Raw genomic sequence first — 25,034 nt, forward strand, 5'->3', positions numbered from 1 at the left:
AAAATAAATAAGTGAAACACTTAAAAAAAAAAAAAAAGGAAGAATCAACCAGCTGTTAACATTGGTTGCTTATAGTGAGGTAATTGGGATTCGGAGGGACAGGACAAAGGGGCCTTTCTTTTTAATACTACCACAGAATTGTACTTGCTGTTAGGTAGTTCTCAGAAAGGGAAAAGCAGCAGCCCTTAAGGATGATGAATATGCATCCATTTTGGGGTAAATTTACCACTGTGTATCATGTAAATATTTTTCTATAATTTCTCTTCTGTGATCATAAATTAACAGAAGCCAAGGCATGTGTGTGTGTGTGTGTGTGTGTGTGTGTATTTGTCCACAGAGATTGATAGTCTGTTTTATTTTTGTTTTTGTTGTTTTACTTTTCATACTTGCAATTGTCTCCACATGGTATATTTTCCATCCAAAACTGGCCACAAGTTTGTACTGGATCTCTTCAGTTTCCAGTTACTTCGCTGTTCCTTAAAATAAATTTCTTGGTCTTTTTTGGCTTTAAGCACTTACTGACATTCATGACAGGCAAGCATAAGGGTTAAAATACCTAAGTGTATTCACACATATTATATATATGTGTGTGTATGTGTATGAATATTTATGTATGTGTGTATGTATATATGTATATTATTATCTATAGATAGGTACTTAAATATGACGATAAGGTTTCAAACCATTTAAATGTTCCCAGTTATTCTGTTTTTTTTTTCTTGATGACCTTTCTTAGGTGGTACTACAAAATTCCATCCAGTACTCCCATCTTGTGACTTATCAAATCATTTTTTGCTTAGTTCCCCACTTTTGTTTAGGTCTACCCAAAAATTCTAGCTCAAAGACATTTGTATCTGAAGCAGGTCTGATAACATAAGACAGGAGACATGAATGGCCCAGTTCTGCTTTTCTTTTCTTTTTCTTTTTTTTAAACATTTATTTATTTTTGAGAGACAGAGAGAAACAGAGCATGAATGGGGGAGGAGCAGAGAGAGAGAGGGAGACACAGAATCTGAAGCAGTCTCCAGGGTCTGAGCTGTCAGCACAGAGCCTGATACAGGGCTTGAACCCACGAACCATGAGATCATGACCTGGGCCAAAGTTGGACACTCAACCAACTGAACCATCCAGGCACTCCCTAGTCATGCTTTTCAAAGTGGTTGCACAAATGTTTTCTCTGGGACTGTTATTTAAGTATTTTATTTCATTTTTCTGTTAATCTATATTCAACTTTAAAAGGGAAATTTCTTCATAAACTTGAAAACAAAAAACCATATACACCCACAGGGTTTTAGGCACAGTTTGGATCCGGTTTAAGATCTTATTTATACCAGATGCAGCTCTTCTCTAACTTTTGAGGATAAATAGCTAAAGAACTGAGGTTGACTTAATAAATAAATAGAAGATGTCTTCATGCCAAGAGAAGGGAAAAGGAGATTATGATTCATTGTACTAACATAGGTTTTCACTTGTTCAATTAATGGTATGGAATGAAAAATTGAGTTTTTTATAATAATACATAGCTAGGTCCTGTAATTTTAACAGAAATTGAACCATAGGTTAGCACCACATTTGCAGTGTAATCAACTACTTGGTTTTAGCTAAACAACATCATCTGACATAGCAGATTAGTATTATTACTTTTAGTTCAAATTTGAATATTAGACATTTTACATTTATTTTGTAATTTTTATTTTTATAATTCCTTTGAACTGTAAGTATGAACTTATAATTCATCTTAGGTTTATACATATTCAAATAAAGTTAATACAAAATGATTTAAGTTAAATGTGGGAGTCCTTAAGAAGTCCTTCTCAAATGGATCTGCACTTGTACCTAAGAAACACTTCGGTGATTCTTTAACTTCTTAGTATATTTTTAATCAACCATTATGTTCGTTCTACTTGACACTTCATCTTCCACATTCAATAGTATACTGGAGACCCAAATTGAATTTTGCAATACATGATGGTTGGAGGGATGATCTTAATTGCTTCTGTGAAGACTATATGCCATTCATAAAGCTTTCCACTCAATAGCATTAAACTCAACCACTTAATGTATGCACAATAAATATAGTAGTGTGTTAAAAATAATAATAATAAAAATAAGTATTTTAAAAAGTGCCTTTCACATATTTTTAAACAAGAAGAAAAAAAGGAAAGTTTATTGTCATAAACAATGTTCATGTGGAATGAAGTAAAGATCAGTGATTAAGGAATGCATATGTATTTTCTTGTTGAAAATCAGTAAAATAGGCCATTGGGAAACTGGTTTATTAGGGATCTTTCATATTAATAAATTTTATTTGTATAAAATAGTATCTTTTTGTACGGAGTTGGAAAGAAATGATTTAGTATTTAAAGTATTTAAAAATTCACCTTATTGTAAATGTCACCTATATTTGGTGAAACTTAATTAAAATTTTAAAATTATAAAACTTTTAGGGGTGCCTGGGTGGCTCAGTTGGTTAAGCGTCTGACTTCGGCTCAGGTCATGATCTCATGGTTTGTGAGTTCGAGCCTTGCACAGGGCTCTGTGCTGACAGCTGAGAGCCTGGATCCTGCTTCGGATCCTGTGTCCCCCTCTCTCTCTGTCCCTCCTTGCTTGCATTCTGTCTCTCTCTCAAAAAATATAAACATTAAAAAGTTTAAAAAAAAAACACTTTTAAATCTTACAGGACAAAAATTTTAGATCCATGATTTTAAGTATTTCAAACTTTACAATTAGTTTAAAATATCAAGGATACCAACTTTCTCATCCGCCGATTTAGAAACATTAGGAGAATAGGTATTTTTATCTACAGAGCAATATCAACTAACATTCTCATTCAATTTAAAAATGTAATAAACAGGGGGCGCCTGGGTGGCGCAGTCGGTTAAGCGTCCGACTTCAGCCAGGTCACGATCTCGCGGTCCGTGAGTTCGAGCCCCGCGTCGGGCTCTGGGCTGATGGCTCAGAGCCTGGAGCCTGTTTCCGATTCTGTGTCTCCCTCTCTCTCTGACCCTCCCCCGTTCATGCTCTGTCTCTCTCTGTCCCAAAAATAAATAAACGTCGAAAAAAAAAAATTAAAAAAAAAAAATGTAATAAGCAAAAATATGAGGGAAGAAAGGTTAATCCTTTATAGTGAGCAAACTTAGCTTCATGAGCAATTTACTGTATCATTCTTATTTTTCTCTTTTGGAGAGAATTGGTGAAAATTTATACACTTATATACTAAAAAACTTCTGAGAAACTGTTGTAGTAAATAGTCCCCACAGAATTAAATAGCAGCTTTATAGATTCTAAGACTACTTTCTTAACCATAGTCCCAGAATGCAGAGCAAGGCTGGCTGTCTATTGACCATTCTTCCCACAGGTTTAATAAAAGATCTATAATATCTTTGCTGAGATATAAACCACCGGTTTAGAATAAGTTTTAGGAGACCATGTCAAGTCTTTTGACCTTTACTCTCATTAAAAATATTCTAATTTAAAATTATTATATTTTATAACACATTTTAGTGTAGCAATTGACTTTTGATTTTAAAAATCTCGGAAAACATTTAATAGAACTTTTGTAAAGCACCATATGATATAAATACATAGAAATTTTTATTTTACTTATGATTTTTACTTTTAAAGTACACACTAACAGTAATCCCACTATTTCCTACATTGTTGAACACTTTATATTTTACAGCAAAATGTGAGATCATAAACACTTCTAGCAAAATTTCATTCTGCCAGAAGTTAAATATTCTCTTGGTGTCGTAGGTACTTTCCTTGCTTTGCTAGTTTAGCTTTTTATTTTAAGAAAAGTTTTCATATGAACAATTTCTAATAGACTTTCAGATATACAGCACTTGTTAAAAATTCATGCCGGCCAGAATACAAGAAGGTCAGAAAATGCCTTTGAATTTATGCCATGGTCTTTTCGATAATTCATTTGGGTTTTAAAAGGGAAATTCCTCATTAAGTAAAGGACCTAATGCTTATTAATTTATATGCTTAAGCAAGGGACACCACTAATTCATTTATTAAATATCAAAGACCATATGTTTTCACCCCTTGTCCTTGCTTATTGATTAATTGCCTTAAGCCAATATAGATGAAAGCAGAGGGGGGGAAATACAGTAACCTAGGTAGATTTCTGATCTCATTTTTTAACCTAATGAAAGATGGCACTTCTTTACATTTCTTTGCAAAAGCCCAGATGCTACAGTTTAAAATGAGTTTTCTTGTGTAAGTGTGAATTTTTCAATACTTGAGAAATGTGGTACAATCACTTAGATGCAATGGAGATGATATGAAGAAATGGAGGAAATGAATGTTATAGAAGCAGTAATCCACTATGGAATGTCAGACAGTTCTCCAGATGTAAGACATTGCTCTTGGATACAGTTAATCCATCAGAACACGTTGCTCAAAGCATGCTAACTGGCACTAATAGATGTTCAGGAGACAAGGAGGGGAGGCGGAATGGGAAGAGTTTTTTGATCAAATCAGGTAGAGAAATACTGGGTAAAACAAACAGATTAGGAGTTCCTGGGTGGCTTAGTTGGTTGAGCATGGGACTCGATTTCAGCTCAGATCATGATCCCAGGGTCATGGGATTGTGCCCTGCGTCAAGCTCCATGTTGAGCTTGAAGCCTGCTTGGGATTCTCTTTCTCCCTTTGCCTCTCTCCCCATCTCACACTTGCGCCTTCTAAAAAAACAAAAACACGGGGTGCCTGGGTGGCTCAGTTGGTTAAGTGTATGACTTCAACACAGGTCATGATCTCATGGTTGATGAGTTCAAGCCCTATGATGGGCTCTGTGCTGACAGCTCAGAGCCTAGAGCCTGCTTCAGATTCTGTATCTCCTTCTCTTTCTGCCCCTACCCCGCTCATTCTCTCTCTCTCCCTCTCTCTCTCAAAAATAAATGAATATTAAAAGAAACTAAAAAAAATAAGTAAATAAAATAAAACAAAGACAAAAACAAACAAAAACCAAAACTGGGGTAGATAGATGGTTGATGAAAGACAGATATCTAGGTAGGTAGGTAGGTAGGTAGGTCAGTAGATAGATACATAGATAGATAGATAGATAGATAGATAGATATAGAGAAGTATAGATACACACACGCGCGCGCACACACACACACACACACATTTCTTTCCTGGAAGGTTGGCAGGTTGTGTGTGTTTGTGTTTGTTTGTTTGTTTTGCTTATGTTTATCAATTAGGTTATTTTCATTGCAAGAAAGACATTGCCTAAATTAAGCAGAACTGGAATATAATGAAAGTAGATCTTATAGCTCACAGAATTGACAAGGATAGAGAATAAGTTTGGAAAATATAGAAGCAAGGATTGGGGTGGTAAGAATTTATCAAAAGTCTTATCAGGAAACCAAGGTACTGCATGAGCCCCAGTTGTTTTTGATTGACTGTTTCAGTCCTTGAGACATTCAGGTTAAGTTTCAGACTCAGAAGAGATAGGCTTCAATTGGCTAGTTTGGTTTACATATTCACCCCTTTTATAAACAAAGGGCTCCTTTTTTTTATAATCCCATCAGGATTGCACAATAGAGGAGAAGTAACTACGAAAAATAGATGAAGGTGCCGTTTTCCAAAGGAAGGGAATTCTGGATAACCTTAAATATAATGATACTCACTACAGTGTAGAAATCCCAAGAATATTTTTACAGGTGTGTAGAGAATAAGTTGAGGAATTTCCTAAATTTGCACCAATGGGTTAATAAAGCATAAATAATTATTATTATTTTTTTAAATATATGAAATGTATTGTCAAATTGGTTTCCATACAACACCCAGTGCTCATCCCTACAGGTGTCCTCCTCAATACCCATCACCCACCTTCCCCTTCCTCCCACCCCCCATCAGCCCTCAGTTTGTTCTCAGTTTTTAATTGTCTCTTATGCTTTGGCTCTCTCCCACTCTAACCTCTTTTTTTTTTTCCTTCCCCTCCCCATGGGTTCCTGTTAAGTTTCTCAGGATCCACATAAGAGTGAACACATATGGTATCTGTCTTTCTCTGTATGACTTATTTCACTTAGCATAACACTCTCCAGTTCCATCCACGTTGCTACAAAGGGCCATGTTTCATTCTTTCTCATTGCCACGTAGTACTCCATTGTGTATATAAACCACAATTTCTTTATCCATTCATCAGTTGATGGACATTTAGGCTCTTTCCATAATAAGCATAAAGAATTAGAAAGCCATAGGATGTACACACCCTAGTTTGGGTAAACAGGATTGGGTAAATAAAATTAGGTAAATGGAGCACAGGCCCCCAGTATAGGTAAACAGGGCAAAGGCCCCCAGTATAAGTAAATGGAGCAAAGGCCCCCAGTATAGGTAAAGTGGGGCAAAGGTCCCAGTATAGGACAAAGGTATAGGAGTAGGGAATCTCAGGATGAAAATATCCAAGATGAGGTAAACAAGATTAGGTATTCAGGGCAGAAATGCCCCCCAACTTAATATAATATCAGAAAGCTGCTTTCACAGGAAGGAAGGACCAAATTAGGTAAACAGGTAAATAGGGCTGTAGAGGGCTGCAGGGGGAAGTTGCCAGAGAACAGAACTAATTAGCAAAAGAAAGGTGCATGAGGCAGTATGCTCTATCTTTCTTGTCCCCTAGGCAAGTTTAGGTAAACAGAGGTGAGGCCTCATGTCTGCTACAAACAACCTTCCGCCCTGTGCCAGGATTTTGTTTTGTATTGACCTAAACCCCTGACACCGCATATCTTCAAAACCCCCTTTCCCTCACACCCATGAATTAATGTTCACGGTTTCATTGTCTCTTTGTAGATGCCCGTCACCACGTTTGTAAGCCTTCTGATCCTAATGAAAATGAGCAAGGACCCTTACTCAGGACTCTTGTCTTCTCCCAGACATTAGCCTCTCTTGAATTTTTAATCCTGCATCCTGCTTTCTTGCTGGACAAGAGAGAACTCCAGACCCAAGGTCTACAACACAATTGTTGTTTCTTAAGTTTATTTGACATTGAAATTTTATTTTTATTTGTTTTTTATTTTTTCAGAGCATCTATATGACAAATAATGTTTTAATATTACCTGAGGATAAGGCTGCCTTAGAAGCACAATTCTTTTGATCACACTACAATGTCAGTGGAGAACATATTTGCCTAAATGAATCATTGCTATTTTTACAAAAGGTCTCCCTTAAGACTAAATCTTTCGAATACCTGTTTTTGTGCATAATATAGGTATGCACATGTGTAAGTGGGTAGGAGAGTGAAATTGTCTTTGTCAACTTGGGCTGCTGTAACAAAATACCATAGACTGGAGTTATTAAAAACATGCTATTTCTCACAGTTCTGGAAGCTGGACAGTCAAAGGTTAAAGTGCAAGTAGATTTGGTGTTGGGCGAGGTATGACCTCTTGTCTTCTAGTCAGCTGCCTCTTCGTTGTGTCTTCACATGGCCTCTCCTCAGTGCATGAGCAGAGAGAACTTTCCTGTCTCTTTCTCTTTTTATAAAGAAGGGTATCAATCCCATAATGACCTCATCTAAACTTAGTTTACCTCTCAAACCTCCCCCCCCTTCAAATACTGTCACACTGATGAATAGGGTTTTAAGATATGAATAAGAGAGGAATACACATTCAGTCCTTCACAAAAATGGTCTATATTTTTTGTGAAAAAGCAGAGAGAGATTCTCTTTTATAGGCTCTTTTACCAAATATGTATCTTCTACACTTTTTAAATAGAGTCAAAAGAAGATGTGATAGTATAATAATAGTAACTAACGTTTATTAAGCATTTCCTATGTGCTAAGCCTATCTTGAGCATTTTACATTCGTTATTCTATTTAATTATCACAACAACCCAATACAGAATATACTATTACTAATATTCTAACTTTACAGATGAGAAAATATGAACACAGGATCACATAAACTAATAAGGTAGAGAGCCATAGAAGGACTTTTTATTTGTGAATATATAAAAAATATCTTATTTCAGTGTTTATGCTTTCTCATTCATTTATTTAAATAATATATAGTGAAAATCTAGTGAGAGGTATTGATAGTTTTAAACACTTAAATGTTACCATTCTGTTTAGGATGTTTGCATAACTATAGAGTTTCACTGGCAAAAACTTTGCTTGAAAGTGTATTTATTAAAGTAATGGAAAAAACACTTTGTCAAACTGTGTATAAAAATTGTTGTGGCTTTTGGCATATATTTCTGTTCACCTGATTTATTAGCCTTTAGAAATATGCAAAATTAAATATGTGCAACTGACACCTCTGTAAAGATTATGGTTAATTCATTTTACAATCACATCTCAGGCATTTTATGATAGCTGGATGACTTAAAATCCGATGTGGGATATAGATTTTTCATGCATTCCATTTGATTATGGTCACTAGGTCCTGAGTCATGGAAAGAACATATATTTCCTGCTTAGTTTACTAAGGCAATATTTATATATAGTTACCTAGAATTTGAAGTTTTTTTTGTAGGGAAATGCCAAAGCTTACTTCTCTTTCACAGCATGTTATAGATTTCAAAAATAAATGGAACTCATTAAGGAGTTATTTTCAACAATCTTATATTTCGTTCATTCAAAATAAAAAGAACTTGCTTAAGGCTATCATTTCTAAAGCTAGTATTGTGACATATTAATAAATTCTAATAGATCTTAAGGCACTCCTTCAGTTGTCAAATATAAACTGTTATAAGATGGTATAAGGTGTACTTTTTACCTTTTATATATACATACACGACTCTAAGTTCAAGTTCATTAGTTAAGATTGAATTGCTTATGACTTGAAAATTGACAATGTATATTAAATTCTATTGCAAGGCAGAAAACACACTTGTACATTTTTCATAGTCTGTGGCCATATGAAATAGAATATAGGAGGAGAAAAGTGGTAAAAAATATATATAAATTGGCATATGTAACGATTTTCTTCCAGAAAAAACAACTGCTCATATTAGGAAAGGATTAGAAGTCGCTTTTTATAATTTTATTTCTGGTATTAAGTACTTTCTTAATCTTAAATTGCTTACTCTTCTGAACTGTATTTAAATAAATTCTTGAACTGTAAGGAATCTAATAAGAAACGTCCACTGTTGGCTATTCTTCCAGCCCCTGAACCTTCACTATTTCTCAAAAGAAGTACCTTTCCTTTGGTTAAAAACTTCTAGTTGTAAGAGAGGCCCTTATCTTAAGGACAAGTCATCGTTGCATGTGAACAATTAGAGGCTATGTTTGAAAGTAGATCTTAGCCTACTAAAATATTTTCTAGTTGTGTTCACCACACCCACACAAAAATCTATCAAAACTTCTCTGGCATGAGAACCCTTCAATATTTGAAGATGATTATCATGGATGATGGTCATGGATTCCTCACACACATTTATTTTTCAAGTTAAAAATTTCTGACTCCGGGCGACAGGGTGGCTCAGTCAGTTAAGCATCTGACTTAGGCTCAGGTCATGATCTCACAGTTCATGAGTTCGAGCCCTACATTGGGCTCTGTGCTGACAGCTCAGAGCTTGGATCCAGCTTCCAATTCTGTGTTTCCCCGTCTCTCTGCCCTTCCCCCACTCATGTTCTGTCTCTCTCTCTCTCAAAAATAAGTAAAAACATTAATTTTTTTTAAAGTTTCTGGCTCATTGAATCATTTTTAAAAATATCTCCACCCTTCAAAATCCTTTTTGTCCTATTCATTTTTCTTTTGACAAGCTCTTTTTTAACAATATTAAAAAAATCTGACATCCTTCCAAATCCAGTATGACTTGAGCAGAGTGAGAATAATACATATTCTGATATGGTGACTATTTTTTTAATGCAGCTAACTTACATTGGGGATGGTTGTTTTGTTTAAGTAGCCACAATACTCCAATGGTTCCTATTGAACATGCAAACTGCTAAATTCCTACATATGTTAACCCATATATTGCTCAGCCACAAGACCATTATCTTGTACTTTCAAAACCAAATCTTTAACTCAAACTCCAGAGTCAGCCTCTTTTCCTCTATTTAACATTATCATTACCAGTCTAGTATTATAGTTATTTTAAAAGTAGACTTTTGTCATGTATTATATGTTGTCCCTAATATCATGACACAGTAATTTTTAAGTCAGCCTCCTACTCACATCACTAATAAAGATTCTTTAACTGCCAAATGGGAATTAGACCATATAGAGCACATCACAGTTCACACACACACACACACACACACAGCTTTAGATATAACTTGGGCAGTAGTTTAACCAGATAGAAATCAAACTAGTATTATGTAGCACTCATTAAAAAAAAAAAAAAAACTTGGGGCGCCTGGGTGGCGCAGTCGGTTAAGCGTCCGACTTCAGCCAGATCACGATCTCGCGGTTCGTGAGTTCGAGCCCCGCGTCGGGCTCTGGGCTGATGGCTCAGAGCCTGGAGCCTGTTTCCGATTCTGTGTCTCCCTCTCTCTCTGCCCCTCCCCCGATCATGCTCTGTCTCTCTCTGTCCCAAAAATAAATAAACGTTGAAAACAAAAAAAAAAACTTTCTGTAATATAATCAAGATTTATTAAATGCCTTGCTGAAATCAGCATTCAGCATGTTTGTGATCTTACCTAAATTATTAGTCTGCAAATTGTTTCAGAAAATGAAGTTGGATATAAATATTAGATAATTCATTTTTTAAGTACCTTCAAGCGTTTGCTAATGATGTATTCTACCAAGTGTGTTGTTCTGGAGCAGAGTTCCCAATGTTGGCTGCATATTAGAATCACCAGGGAGTTTGGAGAATATACTGATGTCCAGACCCCATCCAGATTAACCAAATAGGAATCTCTGCTAAAGGGGCCTGAGCACTGACATATTTAAAAAACTGTCCAGGTAATTCTGGTGGGTTTTAAAGGCATTTTTGCCCAAAACAAAGCATAATACCTCTGGCTGTCTTTACCCAAACTTCAAATTATTTCATGCTGTACACTGACTTAAGTGATTATTAATTGAATAATTAAATGATATTAATTAGAAGACATTGAATCAATTAAATGATTTTCAATTAAAAAAATTTCATTTTTTCAATTAAAAAAATTACATCCCATCAAAAAGGATGTCTCAGTTTGGTACTAGTGTTTATTTAACACTTTTTGTAACATTTGTTAAGATTCCTATTTTTTTAAAAAGAGAACTTAGACACAGTTTTGGCAGGCAAGAGCATCACAAAGAGTTTTAAAATGTGATTTTAAAATTCATCATCATTTTCTATTAGTAGTGACACTTGGTTTCTGTTTGTAACCAAAACACCCTTCTTAAAACAAATGTAACATAAGTAACATGAGTTCATTCCTTGGTGAATTGCAGGTAGAGACCACAACCAGGTGGAGTTGTCACACAAAGAAATGTTATTTGCAGCAAATAAGTAGGTCACAGGGAATTACTTCCAAAGCCTTGACTCCCTAATCAGGGGTGAGTGGGTTTCTTTTATTTAGAGTTAGGATGAATATTCAGAAAAAGGAGTTTTGTCATCATATGTAGAGGTGGGCATAAGGTGGCACATACATTTTAAGGAATAATGTCTATGCATACATTGTATATTATGTTCATAAGGTTTGTGCTTCTCCTTAGGCAGAGATTTTAACATGATAATGAAGCAAAGGTAACTATCAGACAAGGAGAAGGGGCTATGGGCATACTCCAAGGGCCAGTATAAACTGATGGAGTCCTGGGCTCCTTATCTCAGGTAAGGAATGCAGGATCTTTCTTATTTTTGAAACAGCACTGGGAATTTTTACCACTGATTTATTGTCTCTGATACAGTTAGCTAGACAGCTGTTAGTCTCTGAGTTCCCTTCTTTCCCTTTAAATCCTCAACTATTGATATTTTTGCATTTCTTTTTAATTCTGATACATCCTAGGAAGTTCTACAAGAAGTGTGCTTGGGCAAGTAGGGCAGAGATCACAGAAGATCACTGATAGCCAAAATGATTTCTCTGTGCCATGAAAGCTATGTCTGTTTTTCTTTTTCTGGAGACCCCTAAATCTTTCTGCTTCCACAGATACTGAGTGCACAGATATGGCTGAAGTCCTGACAGTTAAGCAATTGACAGATGGTCGGGAAGTAGTAGTCTGGATTGCTAGAATTCATCAATTTATCTCTTCTTTTATAAATATCAGGATGAGGGGCACCTGGGCGGCTCAGTTGGTTAAGGGTCTGACTTCGGCTCAGGTCATGATCTTACAGTTTGTGAGTTCAAGACCTGCATTGGACTCTGGGCTGAGAGCTCAGAGTCTGGAGCCTGCTTTGGATTTTGTGTGTCTCTCTCTCATTCTGCCCTTCCCCTGCTCTCTCTCTCTCTCTCTCTCTCTCTCAAAAATAAATAAACATTAAAAAATTAAAAAAAAAAAGAAATATCAGGATGATACTTTTCAGGTCTTTTTTCTTTAGGTTTTTCAAAACTGCATTCTGAATTGTCTGAAGTATTACTTAATAAGCTCGAGTATTTCATCATCTAGGGCAGGAAATAAGGCTATGAGAAGGGTTCTTGCTGATTCTTGCTTAGTATCTTGTCTCCTAGGTTGGTTTTCAATGTCCCTTGGTCATTAGATTTTAGCTCAACATATAAAACATTGATTTTAGTTTTGTTCCAATTCAATTAACTTCTTAATCATGTTTGATTTTTTAAGTTAAATTAGGAATAGAAATCATCCCTCCCAGATTGCAATTTTGTGTTTTTAGTATTATTTTCAAATTTTTCTGTATTTTAGAGTTTTGTGTACTATAAGTTTATTTATCCACTTTAAATAGGATATTTTTAACAGATAACTATAAGTTTTAGTTAATTTTTCATAGGATTTGAAACTTCTTTTCAGATCTCAAATCCTATTTTAGCTTGGAAATCATCCTATCAAGTGACCTTAATTTATAGGTAAAGAAATGAAAGCGAAGAAAATAGTAGTAAATAACTTGGCAATGAGAAAGAATGAAATACGGCCTTTTGTAGCAACATGGATGGAACTGGAGAGTGTTATGCTAAGTGAAATAAGTCATACAGAGAAAGACAGATGCCATATGTTTTCACTCTTATGTGAATCCTGAGAGACTTAACAGAAGACCATGGGTGAGGGGAAGGAAAAAAAAGGGAGAGGGAGGGAGCCATACCATAAGAGACTCTTAAAAACTGAGAATAAACTGAGGATTGATGGGGGGTGGGAGGGAGGGGAAAGTGTGTGATGGGCATTGAGGAGGGCACCTGTTGGGATGAGCACTGGGTGATGTATGGAAACCACTTTGACAATAAATTTCATATAAAAAAAGAAAAAAAAAGAAAATAGTAGTAAATAAAAGCTGCTATTTACCCCACACTTACCATTGCAAGTATTTTACTAAGTGTTTTAATTTTATTATTGTACCTAATGTCCACAGAAATATAATGAGGTAGATATTATTTTTAATCCTTGTTTAAGAGGTTCATAAATAGAACCCTCACAGGTCAACAGCTAGTATTTGGTAGACTGATTTTTTTTTTTTAATTTCTGCTCTAATCCTTATTATTCCCTTCCTTGTTCTGGCTTTGAGCTTCATTTGTTATTCTTTTTCTAGCTCCTTTAGGTGTAAAGTTAGGTTGTTTATTTGAGACTTTTGTTGTTTCCTGAGGTAGCTATATACTTCCCTCTTAGGTCCACTTTTGCTGCATCCTGATAGTTTTGGAACATTGTGTTTTCATTTTCATTGTTTCCATGTATTTTTAAAAATTTTCTTCTTTGATTTCCTGGTTACCCCATTCATTGTTTAGTAGCATGTTGTTTAGCCTCTGTGTATTTGTGATCTTTCCAAGTTTTTTCTTATGGTTGACTTCTAGTTTCATAGCCTTGTGGTAAGAAAAGAAGCATGGTATGATCTCAATCTTTTTGTATTTGTGGAGGCCTGTTTAGTGACCTAGTATGTGATTTGTTCTGGCAAATGTCCCGTGTGCACTTGAAAGGAATGTGTATTCTGCTGTTTTAGGATGTAATGTTCTGACTGTATCTGTTAAGTCCATCTGGTCCAGTGTGTTATCCAAAGCCATTGATTCCTTGTTGATATAGGTTGAGAATTTGAATCTTACTCTGTTATTCTGTAAGCCCAACTCATGACTACTGGAGTTCTTCCATCTCAATACTATAAAAGGCTGTAGATACTAGGCCTGCTGAATCCAAATCTGGCATTTTTACCATATAAGTATTGCTCTCCAGTTTCAACAGGGACTTCCCATGTAGCCATGATACCTTGTTTTGATATTTCCCCTTTTTTTCATTATAGTAATTTGTAATTAAAAAGAAAACAATCTCACATATTCATGGAACTATGTTGTTACCTAGATCAGGTTTTTTTTTTAACTAAAATTCTATTGAGATTTTGTGCTGAATAATGATTTGTTGGAGCAAGGGGCAAGGGGGCAGTTCTGTACATTGTAAGATTTTTAGCATCATCTCAGATGCTAACAGTATCCCAATAGTAATAGATTCCAATAGTATCCCCAAAATTGTGACCATAAGAAATATCTTCAGACAGTGGCCAATATCACCTGGGGGTAGAATTGCTCCCGGATGAGAACCAATGCTCTACAAAATTCAGGTCATAGGATTTTTTTCCATTTTTTCCTTTCCCAAAAGCTGTCTGTGTGTTCCCAAATCCATAGTTATAGTGTCAACCACATTATGTTCTTTGGCAAAGGTCTTACAGATTTTTAGAAGGATGAGAAACTTTTTAAAGAAGCTATTATCATTTACAATACCTCTTTCTCTATTTTTTCTCCATTTAGGATATTAAATATTCATAAAAACATCCTTCAGTTTCTTTCTAAAATATTTGAAAAGAGAAAATTATTATCAAAGCAAAATAATCCAAGAATTGATCACATATTGAGTTTTCTTTAAATGGAATTTCTTTTAAACCTTATTACTAAGACCGTTGACTGAGTTATTTAGAAATACAAAGACATTTAGTTGCATTCTAAGGGCATTTACTGGTTTTTCTTTAGAAATCGTAGGTATCCACACCACTGTTTTCCTCTCTGTATTACTTGATACACATCATTTTATTTATTATTGACCTTTCCTCATGGTAATTGCCTTCCCTCTTGAGATTTAAGAATCTTGTTGATTATGTCAGTGAATGTCCTGAAAAATATGTCCTCTCCAGACCCATGAAATGCACTTTGTCACTGCAAGAGCTAGTGATTTTGTTAGCATAATTATGTCCAAAAGAACCAAATTCTGTCCTTTGATGTCATTTATGCAACCAGCTGTTCATTTCTCATCTCTGCTTTTCTATTGCAAAGGTATGACCTTCAAATGGGGAACAAAGATGAACACACCACCTGGACTCCATGCCCTTCAATTCCCTACATAATATTTGACAGACTCAAGTTGTTGTTGTTGTTGTTTTTTTTTTTTCTTTTGGTGAGCTCCAGTATAATTCTCCTGTGTTTCAGCCCAATTGGGTAAAAGGTTAATGAGTTTTTGTTCTTAATCCTGTGTAAAATCTCTCTCACATATTAGTCCCATGTTCCAAGAAAATAGGCCAGTGCCTTGTCAACTGATTGGCCTTGAGTCTGTTTGCATCTGGAAGAGAAATCACTAATCTTCATATCTGATCTCTTCTCACAAGTATTCTTCAAGCCTAGCCAAATTTCCAAAATTTTGTATTTTTATGTGAAATGTGGAATATTATGTATCCAAAAAACCAGATTTACTCTTGATAGAAATATCTTCAGATGGTATATAATTTCAGTGATTAAGAGAGAATTCCTCTCTGTCAGTATTTTGACTTTTTTGGCTTCCTTCTACTTATTGAGTATTTTTTTTTTTCTCAAGGCTTGCTCTTTGGATTACTTCTCCATCCTCTCTGAATAAACTGACCTGAAGTAATTATTTAACAATGTCTCTTCTTTTTTAATTTTTTTTACAAGTAGTGTTTCCAACTTCATATTGGAGACAGACAGTAAGAAAGAGTTAATATAAGTCTTTTGAAATGATTCCTTTAGTCCAATAAGTCCTTTGAAATGATTCCTTACTGTTCTTTACTTCCATAGACATGGTTCTTTACAGCTTCTCCAAGAATTCTTTCTTTCATTCATACATTCTGCACCTATTTGTAGAGTGACTACTATGTTTCCGTTACTAGCCTGAACTGAGGATTTGGCTGAGAACAACATGACAAGAACCTGGTTCTCACGGTGTTTACATTTAAGAAGAGATGAACAGAGGGTGGAATATAATCCAATACATACCGTAATTTCACATAGTGATAAATAAAACAGGATAATATGTGGTAGAAAAGTATCAGGGTCCCCGGATGCTTAAGAATTCTGCCTTGAACATAACCTGGCCAGTTCTGTCTTCCTGATGACTTCTGAAAATGCATAAACTGCTGATCAATAACACACCTTCCCTAATTCTGGAACAGCCACTCCTCCTTGAATATCAGCTAAAAACTCAAGAACCTCAAATCTGAATATGAATGTTTGTTTAATATTCCTGAGAGTTGTACCATTGTTGAAATTGATATACATTTCATGCATATTCAGAAATAAAGGTAAATGTCCCAGTGATTAAGAGAACAAACTTAAGTATTAGATAAAAAATAGTTTGGTTTCCCTAGTGGCCACATACTAGTTGTGAGTTTGAACAAATTTCCTTACTTCTTGGAGCCTCAGTTTTCTCTCCTATAAATTAGAGCAATCCACTGAGCAATATATGTCCTAGATTTAGAGTGAAAATAAAATGTAATATCTAACCTAAAGTTCATAACTGAGTACCTAGCATATGATAGACAAAAATGTGGGTTACCTCTTATTTATACTTTTTTGTTATGATACCACCTTCATCTAGAAAAGTTCTAAGACAGAAATATTTACTTGCAGTAACAATAGCCCTTTGATTTTCTAGCAATCTCAGTTCATAAATTTAATTCCTTTTTTAAACTAGGAAGCCTGGCTTAGTTTCTTTTGGTTTTATTTTTGAAAAATATTAATAAATTACAGATACTCCAAATACATGTGGTTTGTATATTGATAAACAAGCCTTGCTTTTCCTGTTTTCTTGTCTGGCAGTACTATCTTCTGTACAGATGATTTAGAGGCCAGATGCAGAGCAATTTGTGACGTAGATGCCACCTACTGTGAAGCAATTATTGCCCTGGAGGCTCTTATCTTGCCTGGTTATAATTTTGTTATAAACCAAACAAAGTTTTTGCTGTAGAATGTTTATCAACCTGTAGCAACAGAGTCATTATGGATGTAAATTTACATGACCAGATTGGTAGACATGCTGTAATGGTCTGCATCATAGCATTCATGGCAACAAAGTCTAAAGTTTTCCCCAGCTACATATATTATTAATAGAAGCTTATTTGCCAGCCCCCTTTTTTTTTGTTCTTTTTGCTCAAAATGCAGAAAAAATTTCTCTGAAAACTCTTTCAAGACATGAGCCTAAATATTTCAAAGTATTTAAAATCCTAAATAAAGAGTCTTGGAAGTAACATGCTAAGAAAAAAGATAAATATACAGAATTTTAGATAAAAGAGAAATTGGTATTGAAAGGGGAAGGAAATGAGGTGAGCTGAAAGATGAGTTGGTACTTTAACCACATAACATCTATAAGTCCTATCCCTGAAAATAGAAATATAGGCCAAAAAGATCTTTATTAACTTTCTGCTTAACCTCCACCCAATGGCAAGACAATGTGTACAAAATTTTGTAACACCATCAGATATACTACAAACTTAATTACTGTTTAAAGGAAAAAAAATATGTATTTTAAAGGGAAAAGGGAAGTCTGAATTTTCCATTAACTGTTGGATAACTGAGAGGACAATGAAAAGAGAAATGCTATTAAATTTCAATTTAAAAATATTTGTAAAAAAAATAAGTCAAATATAAGGTAGGAGGGGACTTTGAAATTTTGTGAGGATAGCATACAAAATAATTTTTAATACAATATATGATTGTATGTTTTTATTTTCTACTGCTTATGAGAACATAAACAGCTGTTAGTAAAAAAAAAACAGATTGTGGGGTGCCTGGATGGCTCAGTGGGTTGAGTGTCCAACTCTTGATTTTGTTGCAGGTCATGATCCCAGGGTCTTGGGATTGAACCCCACATCAGGCTCTGCCCTCAGCATGGAGTCTGCTTAAGATTCTCTCTCTTCCTCTGCTCAGTACGCTTTCTCTCTCTAAAAAGAAAGAATTAAAAAGGCATAGATTGTTTTCTGAAAGATTGAGTTTAAATGAGAAGTAATACATGTTGTAAGTTCATATTTCTAAACTTCTCATTTTACGTAAATGGCAGGCACTTTTTTATGAGCAATATATTCAAAATTCCTAAAATAAAAAGTTAATACTTTTGGATGAAAAATATTAGCATAATTGTGAAATGAAAAACCAACATCAGCAAAGTCAAATTTTCTTAATATCAGCAACACAGTACAAGAAGGATACTTAAACCTAAGTTAACAACTTGCTTCTCTGATGATCATTCATCATAAGGAAAAGGAAAGGAGGTGGGATCAGTAAAGAAATAATGAAGAAAATATGTCTAACCATTTTTATTTGTCAGCTACATTTCCTGCTGATCAAGCTGGCTGTTGTGAATGGCTAATGAGAATAAAATAAAGATTGAAGTGCAAGAAAAAAAAATTAAGAGATTTATCTCCTTTTTTATTAGAACATACGGTGAGAATATAAAAATAGGGAAGAAATAACACTTGACATCTTTTTTAGCTTCAAATGATTTGTTTACTTTAAAAAGAAATAACACAGGGCTGGCATGTAAGAAGTTTTGAAATCACCACCTTATCCTAACAACAAGTAAACACTGAAAAAATTGGAAAATCAACAACCATTCTTAGATCTATAAGAGAAGTGAGGTCAGAGGGCAAACCCTAAATTGGAGAGACAGACAGGTGAATAAAAAGAATTACAACTTACTGGAAAAGAAACCCATGACTTGAAACCTCTGTGGAACCAGTGCAGGAGTAGAGAAAGCTGAATTGTAATTGGTGAATTGTTGGAGGCTCAGTATGGTCAACTCAGAGTTAAGAACTTAAGGGAGATGGAGTCATGGAGAGCCCATACTCTTTTTTGAATTTTACTTTCTGGAGTTCTATCAGGTTCTCATAGTGACTATCAGAAAAAAATTTCCCTCAGGCTTCCTGAGGAGAGAGGGGATCATTTTGAAATACATCAAAACATTTTTTTAAACATGGTCTTCCTTTAGGAGAAATTATTTAACAGAACCTAACTGCTGGGATCTTATCACAGCCTCGCTGACTTGGGGATAGGGAAATATTCAATTCCAGTTAGACCTAGACATTCACTTGGAGGAAGGTGAATACTCAACTCTACCCACTATAGCCATCCTGTCCCACCTAAGACAGGGCGGGGAGGGGACTGAAATGCACATGTGAAGTTCACAGTCTAGAAACACAGGCTTACTAAAAGGTACTGAGATCTAATCATAGGACTGTAGAATGGCTCTCCTCCCCCACATATTACCACCACATTATTAAAGGCCCATTTTTTAACCTGGTAAATCAAGAAAAAAATCACACCTGGCTATGAAGAAAGAAATCACAGACATACTAAAAAACAAACAACAACAACAACGAAAAGATTGAAGAGAAAGACTTTGCATCAAAACCAGACTCAGATATGACAAGAATGTTGGAACTTAAGACCAGAAATGTAAAAAGGCAATGATTCATATACTAAGAGCTCTAATGGATAAAGTAGACAGCATTCAAAAAAATATGGGCAATGTAAGCAGAGAGATGGACATTTTAAGAAAGAACCAAAAATAAATGCTAGAGATCAAAAACACTAACAGAAATGGAGAATGCCTTTATGTGTTCATTAGACTGAGATGTCTAAGAAAAGAATCTCTGACCTTGGGATATCTCAGTAGAAACCTCCAAATATAATAAGCAAATGAAAAAAAAGATTGGGAAATAAAAAGTTAAAATAATATCCAAAAAATGAGGTAACTACAAAAGATGTAGCATATATGTATTGTGAATACCAGAAGGAGAAGAAAAAACTCACCAACCCAGGATTCTATACCCTGCAAAATTGTCCTTCAAAAGTGAAGAAGAACGGAAAACTTTCTCATAGAAGCAAAACTTGAGAGATTTTGTTGCCAGTAGGCCTACTTTGTAAGAAATACTAAGAAGAGCTCTTTAGAGGGAAAGAAAATGATAAAGGTCAGAAACTTGGATCTATATAAAGAAAAAAAAAGGGCATTGGACAAGGCATAAGTGAAGGTAAAATTAAAATTTTTGTTTATTCTTAGTTGGTCTAACAGATAATAGTTTGTTGAAAAATAATAGCAATGGGGCACCTGGGTGGCTCAGTTGGTTGAGCATCTAACACTTGCTTTTGACTCAGGTCATGATCTGACATTTTAAGGGTTCCAGTCCTGCATTGGGTTCTGGGATGGCAGTGCAGAGCCTTCTTGGGATTCTCTCTCTCTTCCTTTCTCTCTGCCCCCTCCCACTCACATGCACATGTGCTCTCTCTCTCTCTCTCTCTCTCAGTAAATAAATAAACAAACTTAAAAAATAATATCAACAATGTATACAATTATATATGCTTATGAGTAAATATTATATAAGTGTATACACACACACACACATATATATATATATATATATATGCCCATTCTATTTATATTTAAGTGAAATGAAGGATTGAAATGGTGCAAGGGTTCAAAAGGAAGGAATTAGGATTGTTTCATCATTAAAGATGCTCACTATATCTGTGAAACAGCATAGTGTTATCTGAAAATGGATGCAGATTAGTTGTAAGTGTATATTGCAAAATCTAGGGCACCTGCTAAAAATTGAAAAAGAAGTATACTGATATACTAAGAAAGGACAGAAAATTTAATCATGTGGGAACATCTTAAGAAAGCATACCTACCAAACATCTACACCTAACTACCTAACTGTATATTTAATGGTAACAAACCTGAATCTTTTCTACTAAGATCAGGAACAAGGAAAGGATGTTCCTTCTCACCACTTCTTTTCCACATCTTACCAGAATTCCTAGCTAACACACTAAGACAAGGAAAGTATATGCAAAGTGTGTAAATTGGGGAGGAAAAAATAAAACTCTGCCTGTAGATAACATGATGGTCTATGTAGAAAATATGACAGAATTGACCAAAAAAACTCCTGGAAATAAGAAGCTATTTTAGCAAGGCTATAGAATACACAATTAATATAAAAATGTCAATTGCTTTCCTATATACCAACAATGAAGAAATGAAGTTTGAAATTAAAGATATCATTTAAATTACCACACCCCAAAATGAAATACTTAGGCATAAATCTATGAAAATATAAGATCTATAAGAAGAAAACTATAAAACTCTGATGAAAGTGATCAAAAAAATTACATAAATAGAGAAATATTTCACGTTAAGGGATAGGAAGACAAAATATTGTCAAGATATCAGTTCTTCCCAACTTGATCTCTAGATTCAGTGCAATACCAATAAAAATCCTAGAAAATTACTTTGTGGATATTGATATACTGATTCTAATATTTATATAAAGAGGCACAATACCCAAAATAGCCCGCACAATATTGAAGGACAAAGAACACAGTGTGAGGACTGACACCATCTGACTTCAAGGAATATGATAAAGTTACATCAATCAAAATAATGTGGCACTGGTAAAAGAATAGACAAAGAGATTAAAGGAACAGATTAGAACTGGAGTTCTCTAAATATAATTGACTAGTCTTCGAAAAAAGAGCAAAGGCAATACAATGGAGCAAAAGATAGTCTTTTCAACAAAAGCTGCTGGAACAATTGGGTAGCCACATGCAAAAATGTTAATCACAGACTTAAATCCTACACAAAAATAAACTCAAAATGGATCAGAGACATAAATATAAAATGTAAAATTATAAAACTCTTAAAAGATAACATAGGAGAAAAATCTATGTGATCTTGGGTTTGGTGATGTCTTTTTAGATATATTCGTAAAGGCATGATCCATGATTAAATGAATTGGTAAGTTTTTCTTCACTGAAATATTTTTTTTCCCCTCAGAGCACCTATGTGGCACAGTTGGTTAAGCATCCAACTCTTGATTTCAGCTCAGGTCATGGTCTCATCGTTTGTGAGATTGAGTTCTGTGTCAGACTTTGCTCTACCAGTGTGGAGCCTGCTTTGGATTCTCTCTCTCCCTCATTCTCTCACTTTCCCTCCCCTGCTCATGCATGCTCTCTCTCTCTCTTTCTCGCTCAAAAATAAGTAAATAATTTTTTTTTGCTCTGTGAAAGACACTGTTAAGAGAATGAGAGGACAAACCACAGTCTGGAGAAATATTTGCAAAACATGTATCTAATAATAAAGGACATATATATCCAAAGTGTACAAAGAAGTCATGCTCAACAATAAGAAACAACACAATTTTTAAAAAATTGGCCAAACATCTTAATAGGCACCTCATCAAAGAAGATGTACAGATGTCAAATAAACATGTGAAAAGATGCTCCATATGCCATTGTGGAAATACAAACTAAAACAATAAGATATTGCTACACACCTATTAAAATGGCCAAAATCTGGAACATCTACAACACCAAATGTTGGCAGGGCTGTGTATAAACAGAAACTGTCATTCATTGTTGGTGGGACTAGAAGATGGTATAGTCACTTTGGAAGATAGTCTGGCAGTTTCTTACAAAACTAATCATACACTTACCATAATATTCAGCAATTGCACTCCTTGGTATTTACCCAAAGTCTACACAAAACGTATGTCTACACAAAAAGCTACACATGGAAATTTATAGCAGCTTTATTAATAACTGCCCAAATTTGGAAACAACTAAGATGTCCTTCAGTAGGTAAAAAAGATTAATAAACTGTGGTGCATCCAGGCAATAAAATATTATTCAGTGCTAAAAAGAAATGAGCTGACAAGCCATTAAAAGACATGGAGGAACCTTAAGTGCATGTTACTAAGTGAAAGAAATCACTCTGAAAGGACTGCATACTGTTTGATTCCAACTATATGACATGCTAGATACGGCCAAACCACTGAAACAATGAATAGATCAGTGGTTGCCATTGGTTAAGATGAGAAGGGATGATTAGGCAAAGCACAGAAGATTTTTTTTTATGGCAGTGAAATTACTCTGTATGATACTATAATGGTGATACCTGTCATTATAAATTTGTTAAAACTCGTAAAGTGTATGACACCAAGAATAAATTCTAATGTAAACTATAGTCTCTGGGTGATAATAATATGTCAATGTAGGTTCATCAATTGTAACAAATGTACCACTATGTTGGGGAATGTTGATAATGGGGGAAGATAAGTTATGTGTTGGGGTAGGGAGTATTTGGAAATTGCCTGTGCTCTTATTTCAGTACTGCTACAACCCTAAAACTGTTCTAAAATGAAGTCTATTAAATTAAAAATTATGGGGGAAAATTACACCAGTACTCCTCTAAATCTTTTTTTAAAAAAAAATTATTTAATTTGAGAGAGAGAGAGATAAGGGGAGGAGGGACAAAGGAAGGAGAAAGAGAATCCCAAGCAGGCTCCACACTGTTAGCATAAAGACCCATGTCAGGCTTGACCCTGTGAACTGTAAGATCATGATCTGAGCTGAAATCAAGAGTGGACATTTTACTGTCTTGGCCACCCAGATGCCCTCTAAATCTTGATAGATACTAATCCACATGTTCTGTACTTAGTATAAGTAAAAGGCCAGCCACAAACAATCCATTTGATAATGGCAATCCATTTGGTAAGATTACTTATACCATTATGATCTATTTTTATTTTGTTGTTTGTTTGTGAATAAATGACTACCCTTTAAGAAAAGACATAGCACATTTTCTTCTGGTTTAACTGGGGCCAAATTTACAGATTCTTTTTTTCCCCCTCTAAGCTCTAAGAATCCCACTTAAACAGAAAGCTGAGAATGTCTGAAGAGAAGTAGCTATTCAGAACTCCAATTAAAAATGGATCTTTTTTATGTCAATGTTACAACATGCCAGGAAAACTGCTGTTCACCATGCTGTAAAGAAGTCTTGAAATTGACTTCATATTTTAATATGTATTGTTAAGAGTTGAGACTGATCAGAGATTTTACTCTACTTTCAAATTCACAATTTAATGAATACTAGTAGAAGACATAAGACCCCTGGGTCAGAGACAAAGGATGACATTGGTCACAGCGTAGCAGGAAGAGCCAGAGTGTCATTGTGAGGTTCCTAGCATTCCAATTCCCACAGAGCAATATGATAAAAGTCAAGTGATGCCAGCATATCAGGCAGACGGGATATGTTAGACCTTTGCAAAGGTCTTTAGATAACCTGCCAAGATTTCACAAAGAGGGACTTCATATGAATTTGAGAAGCAATTCTTAAAGTGTGGCCCCAGACAAGCAGCATTGGTATACACTGGGAACTTGTTAAAAATGCAAATTATCTGGCCTCACCTCAGACTTAGAACATCAGAAACTCTGGAGTGGAAGCTCAGCAATCTATGTTTTGAAGCTCCCAAATGATTCTGCTAGGCACTAAAGATTGAGAATCATTAAATTAAAAGAAAAAAATAAAAGCCTGATTCACGAACTTATAAAACATGGTTCTGCTAACATTTTATGAGATATTGTCATTTGCTAGAATAATTACCACAAGTATATCTTGAGTATAAGTGTGTTTCATTCATTCACTCATTTATTCATTCATAAACTTTTAAACTCAAGAACTATTAATTGAGCACTCGCTATGTACAATAGTACACAGGCTTTGGAGATAGCAGTGAACACAAATCACTCATAAACTGCTGTAAAATACCACAATATTCAAATTCAGAGTTTTTCATGAAGTATCAAAGAATTTTAACTTACGCACAGCAACAAATATTTGAATAGTTTTTATTGACCCTTAACCATATATTAAACTTACCTAGGAAGCTTGACTAAGTTTAATTCTGAAGCCAGTTACGCCAGAAACTCTTGGAGCTGTGACTCTGTTCCCCTAAGTGATTCTAAT

The 25,034-nt window shown here is 34.9% G+C and overlaps 1 pseudogene; it reads left to right on the forward strand.

The window, feature by feature from the left end:
- Positions 1–7,306: 7,306 nt before the first annotated feature.
- Positions 7,307–25,034, forward strand: part of LOC123610358 — a 58,476-nt pseudogene continuing 40,748 nt past the window's right edge.

Source organism: Leopardus geoffroyi, chromosome C2, assembly GCF_018350155.1.
Source record: "Leopardus geoffroyi isolate Oge1 chromosome C2, O.geoffroyi_Oge1_pat1.0, whole genome shotgun sequence".
Taxonomy (NCBI): Eukaryota; Metazoa; Chordata; class Mammalia; order Carnivora; family Felidae; genus Leopardus; species Leopardus geoffroyi.